The sequence below is a fragment of the Rhinolophus sinicus genome, linkage group LG04 (assembly GCF_036562045.2).
Source record: "Rhinolophus sinicus isolate RSC01 linkage group LG04, ASM3656204v1, whole genome shotgun sequence".
Classification (NCBI taxonomy): Eukaryota; Metazoa; Chordata; class Mammalia; order Chiroptera; family Rhinolophidae; genus Rhinolophus; species Rhinolophus sinicus.
Genome location: NC_133754.1, coordinates 81,954,534 through 81,967,344, shown reverse-complemented (window position 1 = coordinate 81,967,344; position 12,811 = coordinate 81,954,534).

Here is a 12,811-nt window from a genome sequence, read left to right as displayed (position 1 = left end):
TTGCTTCATCTTCATGTGTGCTGTCTGCATGCATGTCTCTTTGTAAAATTTTCTCCTTTTAATATGTCAGCAAACATATCGAATTAGGGCCTAATCTAAAGACCTTATTTTAACTTAATTGCACCTATAAATAATAACTTATTTCGAAATAAGGGCTCATATTCTGAGATACTGGGGGTTAGGACTTTAACATACATTTTTTGGGGGGATGTAATTCAACCTATAACAGGTGTGGTAGATGAAAGAGTGAGTCAAATACTACAATTTATTGCATGTATTTTAGAGATCAACTTCTCACCATATTTCAATGGTGAGAAAACTGAAAGTAAGAAGACAAATCATAGCGCAAGAAGGATCCTTAGGATGGTACTAGATGGGCCTGGGCTAGAAGCAGATCTCCTGATCACCAACCATTACAGTGCTTTGAAGCTTCATTGTAAAGACCACTAAACCCTTTAGATGAATGCTTCTCAATTATGGGGTCACAGAGATGCTTTGAGACTATGAATGAAACTTGGGCCCTCTCCTCAGTAAATGTTGTGACCAAAAACCCAGCATTGCAGAGATATCAAGAACAGCTTTGCATTCTGTCTAAAATTGTCCTTTCTTAGACGTTTGCTTTAGTCAAATAATCCTCTGTATGTTTTGGTGCCATATAAAACTTTTAAAAATTGTCTAAAATAGCACAGATATCATGAAACCTTTAGGCTGGGAAAAAATGCATATTCACCCAGAGTGGAAATTCCCCCACTTCTGTATTTTTCACCTATCCTGGGAGTTGCAGGGGAAAGAAAGGGGCTGCTTTCAGCAACATGATTCCAGTCACTGGTCATCTCCTTTAACTTTCTGTTTACAGGTCAGGGAGGTAGGCTTGTGTATGGTTTTGCATTGATGTAAAATTACTGAATGAAAGGACACCATTATAGTCACTCTGATACATGGGTGTTGCATCTGGAATTTTGTTAAAATTCAGTGGTTTTGGCTGATCTCCTTGGCTCTGAGTATTGGCTCTATCCAGATATAATAGCTCTCATCTTCCTTGCTTCTCAGCAGGAACTTGACTGAGTTGGAAGCCTAGGGAACACAATCTAGGGCCTCCTGAGAGCTGTGTGCTGGGCCAGGAATCCTTCCAGTGCTTTTACAAAGATCCCTATATCACAGCTTACATTTTTGTCATTGCAACAATAATGCTAGTTAAAATGTGTTCAGAGCAAGGTTTTGTCTTTTCAGTGTTTCTCTCTCTCCAAATTAGAAAAGACAATTAATAAAAAAAGGAGTCGAAAACCCCATTTCCTGAAGCTACCTGTGGCCTCCTTTCCTTTGGAATAAATTTCTCACACAATCAAGACTTCTGTGAGCTCCTGGGCTCTTTTTGAATGGAAATCAGGCAAAATGTGTTTTGATCCTTTTTTAGATCTGCAGGGTAGTGGTGAGTATTGGATGTAAAATTCCCTGACTAGATTTTAATCCTCATCCAATATCTTTTTCTAACACAACCTCTGACACCTTTGAATTCAGAATATTGACATAATTTTGATGGTGAGACATATGCTTTGAACCTGGCATTTGGATGTATATGCCTCAGGTAGTACTTTTAAACATCATCAAATTTAAATACAGGTATTGGCAAGATGACAATTATCATTTGAACTCAGACAAGGAGGCTAATTTGGGGGCTAATTTGGGACAGAGAAAAAAAATCCAAACAATCACATTTAAACAAGCAGTTTAAATAAGTAGTTCGCATTCTTCAGTGTACTACTCTTAAAGTCATTTGTAATATGAACCGCCCCAATTTTTCAGTTTCATCTTCCATTCTAGCTGTCTGTCTTCCCTGGAAGAAGCATGTGTGTTCCATACTTTGAGCACACTCTGCCCTTTGAGACACTGAATGTACAAATGGACAATGGCCATGCCACACATGGACACAGAAGGGTGACCCACAACCTCTGGAGCAGTCGGCCCAGAACGGCCAGACCTTGATCACTAAATGCCAGTTTCTCTGTTTTTCATTCCTGTTTTGAACACAGGATCAAGCAGAGAAAGCTAAATATGCTCCCCCAACTAACCTGACAGGATTTTTACATATACACTATGTCCTTTGTATTTTTATAAACATTTATTTGTCTTGGAGTGTTCATTTTAGTAATCCAAACTGTGGATAGAATGATAGCAGGCTTTCTTCTCTTTTTCTGATCTCTTCCAGACTACGTCTTTTATTAAAATACATTATAGACAGTCTCTGAATGATTCTTAAATGTATACATTTTTTAATACTTACGTTTCCTAGGATATAAAAAATTTTTGGTTTTCCCATTTGTGTGGGTCTTATGTCCCTATAGTTGAAGAACTTGCTCTCCCTTTGTACACCTCACTGAATGTTTAAAATTGAATCTCAGGTTTTGCTGCCTGATTATGTCTTCTTATTGGTCCCTAGTCTTTCCCTCTTGAATTCCTTGCTTTTGCCTGATTGTCATATATTTACTATGACCATACTCTTCTGATACAGTTTTCTGTTATCCTTCACAGCATTTCTTCTCCATAACATATTTTGGATATCTTTGAACCATGGTTCTCAAACTTTAATGTTAGTATGACCCACCTTTGGGTCTTGTCAAAATGAATATTCTGATTCAGTTGATCTGGCTTAGATTCATGCTCTAAATTTCTCATGGCTTCCAGCTCCCACAGAACACATTCTGAGTGACAAGTTTTAAAATATTTTCCAAACCTGACGGATTATTTCAAAAATGCCCGAGGATATGAATACAAGCCATATAAACACATCAAACGAACACAGGCACATACAAATGTGTAGATAGGTACATGAATTCCTTGGCCCCAACTCAGACATATGGATCAGTCCTGGACAAATGTATTTCTAATTATTCCTCTAGGAATAATCGAATCCTAATTATCTCCCAAAGGTCCTATGTCCAAATACCATCACACTGGGAGTTGGGGCTTCAACATGTGAATTTGGGGAAGGTGACACAATCCAGTCCATAGCAATCAGTGTCCAGCATCAAATGCCAGCATTGCCAAGATCATAATACAACAGAGTGAAGCAGATGAAACCGGATCAATGATTCTGATTTCTCAACTTTACTCAGACTCTCTGAAATAAACCAGTCATGGCTCATTCCCTGTTTGCCTTCAGTGGCACCAGAAGTTCAAGGCTCCCTAAAAGTCAGTTATGACCCAGACCCTCCCTCCCATTCTCAGGGTAGAACATGTGAGCTGATGCAGTCTCCAGCTCCCTCCCTCTTGCTGAGGTGCTTTAGCAGTGGCCACTAGAACACCACATTTTGGGGCTACAATTTCCTTTCTATTTGTATTCTAAGCTCTGAAGATTGCTTTTTCTGTAGCCTAGCTGTCCCCATGTTAACTACAGCCTTCTCAAACAGGGCTCATTTATTCTCACGCATCTCGCATAGCTGAAAAATCAGGAGGCGAGCATCAGTATCTGGCTGTTCCCTGTCATTGCTTCTAGATCAATATTCCCACCAAAACAAAAAACAAGAACAGAAAACAGAACTCCGTACTTATTTGAGGCTGATGCCGCACTAGCTGACTCACTGTATTCACATTCCTCTGATCTCCTGTTGACTCCACAGCACTGAATGAGACCTTGGATCCATGGTGAAGGCACTATGCACATGGATAAAACATCCCACAGTACGGCCTTTCAGTTGTTTGACTTCATTTTCAGAAACTGTCTTCTCTGCCCTACCTAAGTTCTCAGTCTTAAGATAACACCCCTGTGTTAATTTCCTAGGACTGCAGTAAAAAGTACCATAAACTGGGTACCTAAAACAACAGAAATGTATTTTTTCACAGTTCTAAGGGCTAGCAGTTTGAAATCAAGGTGTTGGCAGAGATGGCGTGTTCCCTCTGAATCCTGTACGTGGCGATCCTTCGTTGTCTCTTCCAGCTTCTGATGTACCCAGGCATTTGGGACTTGTAGATACAACAGTCCAATCTCTGCCTCCTTTTCACATGGCATTCTCCTTCTCTGTCTGTGTCCAAATTTCCCTCTTAAGGACACTAGTCGTATTGCAGCAGGGCCCACTGTAATGACCTCAGGTTACCTTGATTACATCTGCTAAGACGCTTTTTCTAAATAAGGTCAAATTCCCAAGTACCAGAGGTTATAACTTCAACATATTGTGGACAGGGTATGGAGGCTATATCAATGCAAGCATCTTTCATTTTGCATGATCCAATAAACCCACTCGAGTATTCTTTCCATAATACTGTGTTTCCCTGAAAATAAGACCTAGCTGGACAATCACCTCTAATGCATTTTTTGGAGCAAAAATTAATATAAGGCCCAGTCTTATCTTACTATAAGACCCGGTATAATATAATATAATATAATATAATATAATATAATATAATATAATATAATATAATAAATACCGGGTCTTATATTAATTTTTGCTTCAAAAGACGCATTAGACCTGATTGTCCAGCTAGGTCTTATTTTGGGGGAAGCAGGGTATCATAATTACTGGTTCATTGACCCCAGCACTTCCGTGGTATTTATCAACTCCTGCCTGGCCATGTGGACTACTTTTCAATCCCAAACTCTATTGTCAATAGCGTCAAGAAAACACCCACATTCTTTTGTCCCCGTCTTACTCTGTGACACTCACCAGGAGAAACTGCAGCTAGCTACCTTTGCACTCCATTGTCTGTCATCTTCAATGCTACCAATGAAACAGAGTGTTTCTGGAGAAAAATCACAAAAATAAGCTGGCTGTTTTCACTCTAAGTTTGTGCTCAGAAAGGCCGTTGTAATGCCACTCTGTCGCGCTACTATGTAGGCTCTTATAGTATCATAATGGTTATTTCCCACCCACTTCCACCTCAAAGCTCTTCCATCCCTTTCCTTAGCCTCATATTCAGTTGATGACTTTACATTGTGTTTCTTGAGAAACAGAAACAGCCATAAGACAGAACGTTTTCAGAAAGACTACAAACCTCTCTCCATTTGCCTTTTTCTATCAAGAGTATTTCCTTCAGTTGTTCTCTGGATCCTTTTTCTTATCAACTCATTGGGTAGCTCCCCTGTCTCACAAATATCTTTTACTTGTTATTGGGTGTATTAGTTTGCTTAGGCTGCCAGAGCAAGATACCACAGGCTGGGTGCTTTAAACAACAGACATTGATTGTCTCACAGCTGGAAACCCAAGATCAACGTGGAAACAGGATTGGTTTCTGGTGAGACTTCTCCATGGCTTGCACATGGTATCCTCTTGCTGTGCTGTCATACACACACACACACACACACACACACACACACACACACACACACGGAGAGAGATAGCGAGAGAGAGCAATCTGGTGTCTGTTCCCGGTCTATAAGAATACCAGTCCTACTGTATTAGGGCCTCACCCTTATGACCTCATTGAACCTTACTTCCTTTAAGGCCCAGCTCCAAACAGAGTTACATTGAGGGTTAGGACTTCAGTGCATGAATTTGGGGGGAGGGAGTACAAGTCACGTTCATAACACTGGATCATTACGTTTCTTTACAAATATGTTCTATTTTCTCTCTGTCCCTTTTTAACCCCAGCCCTCCATCCCCGTTGGTCACACAGGACTTAGCTACTGCTGGCTCCTTCTCCATCTAAACTTGAAGTATGGGTTCTTCTTAGGGATTGTTCCTAGTTACTCTTCATATTTGCATTCTCTCACTAAATGACCTCTGTAAGGGCAAACACAAATGAAAAGTAAGAGGCTTAATTCCTGCTGAAAATAAGGGTAGCAACTTCTCCCCCTTACCTTAGAGCGTTTACTTTTGACCATTTGTAAATTATTTCTCCATCTCTTTGATGTGCTTATAAAGCTTTTTAAAAGCTAAATAAGCCTCTCTCTTTAGCTTTAAAACCAATGAGAAACATCTCTTTGGAATGCAAGTAGGGACTATAGTACCTCTATCTCCCAGCTACTCTGGATGGTTAGGAGGCAGACTTCAGCCTGGCTCCAATCTGCAGAACTGTTTTCTATCATGAAGATCTGAGAAGTTTGTTTCCTTTGTGGAAAGCCAAGTAACTAACACAGAGATAGTCACCGATATCCAGGTGAACTTAGGATGGTCTGTGCGATGAATGGTCTTGTCAGGTCCTCTTATTGGAGGACTAGTGATTGTTGACCTTGGAGGATCAAGGTAATGAGTTGTTATTTGGTTGGCTCTGTAACAGGGTGAGATTTCTTTCTGTCTTTGTGATCTTTTAGTGGATTGCCATGATGCACATGACATTCTGATTGAATGCTTATTCAGTAATAAAATTGTTTTCTTTCTTCTACCTTTGTGGAGAGGTTTTCCGGGTTGGGAGAGGATTTTTGTCTTTAAATATATATTTCCCAAATTTTATCCATATTCTTAGTTTATGAAGGCTCCCAAATTTTGTCTCAGGCTACAACCTCTTCTCCTAGTTACAGAGTCTCTAAATTTCCACTCCGATATCTCACAGATATTTCAAGTTCAGAAAACTCAAGTATTATCAATGTCTTTTACTAAAACTTGTCCTCACTGAGTTTCTGTTTTGTTTTGTTTTTTAATGTGTTGTGTAACTGTCTATTGGTTCCTGCTAGAAATATATTGTCCTATATTTTTATTCACACATCAAAGTTTTTATTTTTGCATCATGTCAGCAAGACCTCTTGATGGTATTTCCAATCAAGACCAAACTAATTCCAATGCAGACTTTGAGTCTGTCCTCTTTTTTGAATCTTAGTTTAAGATTCAGAAAATCTTATAGTTTTTGTGATAAAAGTATTACCATATTACCCACCTTTTTGTCCATTTTTGCCCCCTCTACACGATTGTCTACATCATAACAAGACTGATCCTCTTATAAAGTAAGAAGACTTATTTTATCCCTCTTTTTTTAATCCCTCTTCTTACACTGTAGTCAAATTGCAGAATGTGAACATAGGAAAGTTTTGTAACTTTCATCATTTTTGCTGAGCTTCTATTAACAGCTCAATTCAGGCACTTATTTATAACAAAATATTTATTAAGGAAGCACTGTGTTACAAGGACACTAGTTTTTACTCTGAATGTAAATTGACAAACACAACACTAATACATAATAATTAATTTATTTTCTTTATGATGTTACTTGATAAAATTAGAATTGATTTACCTCATACATTTTCAAGTATAATCCTATAATAAAAGGCAGTGCATTCCATGCAATACCCACCTGTTTATTAAGCATTAATCATAGCTGTGGCAGATGTGGCCAGGAGAATGCCCTGTACTAGACCACTTACTGGGTAATTAAATGTTCTTCTGTCACAGTACTCACTTAACATCACAAAGATTCTTTTTCCTCTAATGAAAATAGTTTTCTTTTTCTTTTTTCAGTAAGCTGCTAAACATTCTGTGATATTTCCAGAACATGCATATTATGCAAAGCTAGAAATTCAATTCAGAAGCATGGACTAGCTTACTAGCTGAACACTAGGAATTCAGACTTGTTGAGTGCCAAGCTGAAAGAGGTAATAAAAACATTGCTATATTACTGACAAGGTTATTTAATATGTTAAATGTAAATAGAAGTATTGGAAGAAGTAAAACACACATTGGTAAGTAACATGATTTTATCAGTAAGTGTTTATGTATCACCTGGTTAGTGCTCTAGGCATCTCCAAAGCTTGCAGTACATCAGTGAACAAAATGTGCCTGTGAATCATATATATCTTATATGGGAGCTAGATGATAAAAATAAGAATGATAAAAAGCAAATTATGGTGTTATGAAGACATGAATAATAGTACTGAGGGAGATAGAAAGAATATGAGATGGGGTGCCAGGGACCAGCTGATGGCAAGATTAAATAAAGAGGTCAGGATACATTTTACTGCAAGATTTGAAGAAAGCATTGAATAAAAAACTTCAGTCAGGGTGGCTGGTTGGCTCAGTTGATTAGAGCGCAGTGCTCATAAAACCCAGGTCGCTGGTTCGATTCCCACATGGGCCAGTGAGCTGCACCCTCCACAACTAGACTGAAAACAACGACTTAACTTGGAGCTCAGCTGCACTCTCCACAACTAGATTGAAAAATAACAATACAGAAAAAACAAAGCAACAACAACAACTTGACATGAAGCTGATTGATGCTGGAAAAACACACTGTTCCCCAATAAAAAATTAACAACAAAAAAAAAGAACTTTAGTCAATGGGATATTTGGGGAAGAGTGAGCTAGGTAGAGGGACCAGCTAGAACAAAGGCCCTACAGTATCCCAATAAGTGTGTTTGAGGTACTACATGGAAGCCTGCATGCCTGAAGTGGAGTGAGCAGGGGAGAGAGTAATAGGAGGGAAGAGGAGATGAGAATGGTAGCAGGGAGCCAGATTACTTATGGGTTTATCTTATTGTGCCATTGTAAAGACGTGGCCTCTTATGCTGAGTAAAATAAGGATAATTACAGAGTATGGAGGAAAGGAATGCATGCTGTGACTTACATTAAAATGATCACTCGGGCTGTGGTGATCCCCATAGGGGTGAAGGAAGGAGCAAAGCAACATGTTGGACGTTACTGCAATAATTCAAGTTATTGCTGAAAATGAGGAAAGATAAAGTATTAGCAGTGGGTTTGGTGACTGTGGTTGGTTTCTGGATGTACTATGATAGTTAAGGCACCTGATTTGCTATTCAACGGGATGTAGATTATACAATAAATATAATAACTCCAAGTTTTTGGCTTCTGTAATTGGAAGATTTGAACTGCTGTCCACTGAGATGGAATGCTGTGGGTGGAACTGTTTTTGTTTTGTTTTTAGTGGGGAGAAGATAATAAATATTCAGTTTAATATTTCTTATTTAAGGCACCTCTTGGAAATTTATCCAAATGGAAAGGTCAAGTAGTCAGATAGAGTATTTCACATCTGTACTTTGGGAGAAAGTTCTGTGCAAGAGATGTAAATTTGGGAGTTATCAGCTGGTAGATGGTATTTAAAATGATGAAACTGGATGAAGATATCAACTGAGTAAGTATACATACAGAAGAAACTAAGTAGAAAGCCCTCGGGGTGCTTCAACATACAGAGTTTGGGACAAAAGATGAAACAAAGCAAAGATTATAAAGAACTGTGCTAAGGGAAAACAAGAGTGTGGCATTTTAAATACTTTTCTTTTTGATGCATTGAGTGACAGTATGATTTTGAGTTGACTCATATGAAGAGGTGATGGCTAAAGTGTGTATCAGGTTGATGGGATGGAGGTGGGAGGGAGGGCAGGCCTCATGGGAGTGTGGTCTATGTAGTTGCCTGAGGCCCCACATGGAAGCATTCAGAGGGTCCTGCACTTGGTTTAATGCTCTGTCACCATGGGATTCTTAATTTTTAACAAACTTGTCCCTCCAACTTTTATTTTATACTAAGTCCCACATATTATATAGCTATTTTGGGGAATGGGAGGTTTGATGATAGGAAATGTGGGTACGTATAATTGTTCATTTTTAGGTTATGTTTTGGGTATCTGAGGCATAACATAGAAACAGTTAACTTATTCACAGATGATTTAAAAAAAATCAGATTCTCTTTCTGGTTAAATACCCCTCCCCCAATCATCCCCTACAATTAGAGTTTCAAAATCTTTTTCAAAGAAAAAAGTAGGTTCCTGATTGCTAAAAGAGCATTTTATGCTTGGCTCTGCACAGTGTTTTCGGGATGGGAAGTGTTTCTAATTTGTAAACTATGTGCTTTAGAGACATATGAGTATAATGTTGCCAACTTAAGATGGGTTTATCAGGACGTAGCCCCATCATGTCATGGAGCATCTGTAATGTAGTTATTGAGCTAGACACTGATTACTAATCCCAGGGTATTTTGTTGCCAGAAGTAACAAGAAACTAACAGGACCTGTTCTAATTTCATCTAAAAGCAAGGAAAGACCTAGCTCAGGTCTTACTTTTAGGTCTTTAATCCATTTTAATTTTTGTGTATGGTTATGACAGTGGTCCATTTCATTCTTTTGCACAGGGCTGTCAAGTTTTCCCATTACCATTTTTTTTTTTTTTTTTAAAGAGATTGTCATTTCCCCATTGTATGTTCTTGGCTCCTTTGTCTTAATTTAACATAAATGTGTAGGTTTATTTCTGGGCTCTCTATTGTGTTCCATTTACCTATGTGTCTGTTTCTAATCAATACAACACAATTTTGATTACCATAGCTTTGTAACAGAGTTTGAAATCAGGAGGGTGATAGCTCCAGCTCTGTTCTTCTTTCTGGTGAAAGCATCTGGTCCTGGACTTTTGTTTGTTGGGAGGATTTTGATCACTGATTCTATTGCCTTACTAGTATTTTGCCTGTTCCGATTTTCTATTTCTTCATGAAAGTTGTATATTTTCAGATATGCATTCATTTCTTCCCGGTTGTCCAATTTGTTGGCATATAATCCTTCATAGTACTCTCTTATGATACTTTGTATTTATGTGGTTGTGAGCTGTAATACCTCCTCTTTCTGATTTTATTTGAGACCTTTTTCTTGGTAACTCTAGTTAAACTTTTGTGAATTTTGTTTATCCCTTAAAAGAAACTGCTGTTGGTTTAGGTTATTTCTATATACAGGAAGGATGTTAGCAAATATATGTCAATTTTGAATCCTAGTGCCATACTATTTCTCTAAGTATTTGACTTTTTCAGTCAAATCTTTTGGATTTTCTATGTAAATAATAAAACTATGTTCTGATAGTGATCATTTTATGTCCTCCTTTATGACTTTTATTGCTATAGTACCTTGAACACCTTAAATGAAAGTGTCAGATTAGATAGCCAATATCAGTAACTCTTTGGCTAGGGATAAATTTTGTGAAAACTGTCTTATGGAAATTATGAGTATATCTATTTGAAAAAACAGTTTAAAATTCAAGAATAGATGTTGAATTATGTAAATACTCCAGCATCTGTAGATATGATCACATGATTTTTATTGTGTTTATATGATAAAGTATATTAATAATTTTCTTAATTTTTATCTATTTGTGTAGGTATGAGATACATTGCAAATTATCTTACTGATGATATTATTTGTTGATTTATTTAAAAATTTTTACATTGCTCAGCATAACTGATCTATACCTTTTTAAATGTATTGTATACATTTTAGAATTTATTGTCAATTAATATGCTTGATTGGAAAAAAAAGAATTTAGGGCTTCCACTTCTGTTCATGTCATAGTGAATACTACTAGGCATACCCTCCTGCCATAAAAAATAATAATAATATTTGGACAAAATATATGAAACAATTGTTTTGTTTGCAAAAATTGAAAGACAAGATAGTTCAGGACTATGATCCCTGAAAAATGAGAAGCAAATTAGGTAAGCTATATAATTATCCCTGTTTACAAACTAGAACAATTTTCCAGATCATGGAATTAAGAAGGTAAACAGAAGCAGAGCACAGTGGTCTGAATGAATTAAAGAGATAAAGATCAGAGTTTGGGGAAATTCATGCCAACTGAAATTTGGGTGCAAAATATTTGAGAGGAGTTGTGTATACAAATAGCTCCAGAAATCTGCATAGAATTTGGTTAGATACTCCTCTCAAATTTAGCACACGGGAGCATGAGACATGTTCCATTCATAGAACTTATAAATACATTCCCACTTTTTTTTTTAATGGCTGTATTGCAGTCCAATACGTTTTGAAATAATTTCGGTATTGGAGGGTTTCTTTATTCTTTTTTTTTACAGGAAACCTTACCCAAAATGAACATTGCCAAAATAAAGGCCTAGCTGTTTTGGCCAAATCATTTGAAAGGGAGTTGGAACATCCTCCAGTCAGGGAACAATGAAGCAATAAATGATGGTAACTTTTTGCCCCAAAGACAAGTGATTCCACAGAAAACGGATTAAAACCTGCTTTATGTAGAGAAATCGATCTAAAATTGGAATTCCAGATACTGTAGGGGCACAGGATGAGGCGATATCGTCAGTATCCTGTTGGGACCTGTAGGGAAAGCCACAGAGCACTTTCTCCCTGTGGGACCAAAGAAGTGATTTCCCAGCTGGGATGAGTACTGACTTCTGAGGGCTCCCACTGAGCCCTCCTAAGAATGGTTCTGGCTGCAGGGAGCCTCCTTGGGGTTTTGCCTACCTTTGCAGTGATATGAGGTCACAGCACCCTCTCCTTAGTGGGAGATATCTCTAAAAGGCTATCATAGCCAGTTGGGGTCTCAGCTCAGGCCTCTGTTACAACTGCATGGCTGTTCAATTTCTCCTTCTGTCCAGTCTTCTGTCATCTGCAGATGAAGGTTGTTCCTAAAAGCACTGCCTAATAATCCACCTGTGTGCTCCCATTTCTGTCTCAGATTCTCTTTTCTGGGAAAATGACCCATGGCAGCACCCCACAAATTGAGATGAAAAGTAATTTTATATTTCCACACAGTTCACCTCAATCATTATTGTACTAAATAGTTCTCAGAAGCTGACTTAAAGGGAAAATGACTTGAAATATATATTAAATATATATAGCCTTACAAAACATAGGACTTTAGTCACTAAAATAATCTGCTATAACCTGGAAAATACTCAAGTGAGTAACGGCTATAAAATTGACCTAATACAGCTACTTAGAAGGGGAAAAGAATAGTTCACTGTACCTATTGAATCCAGTGTTATGATTCCCTGCTCAGAGTGAAAAAGAAATCAATTCAAATATCTGAATTGGACAGTCCGCCATTTGCAATAGGAAAGAAATCATTAACTCATTTTTCAAAGACCTTCTTTAGGACATGACATGCCAAGGTCATGATCAAAATCATGTCTTAGTCTTGAAAACTACTCT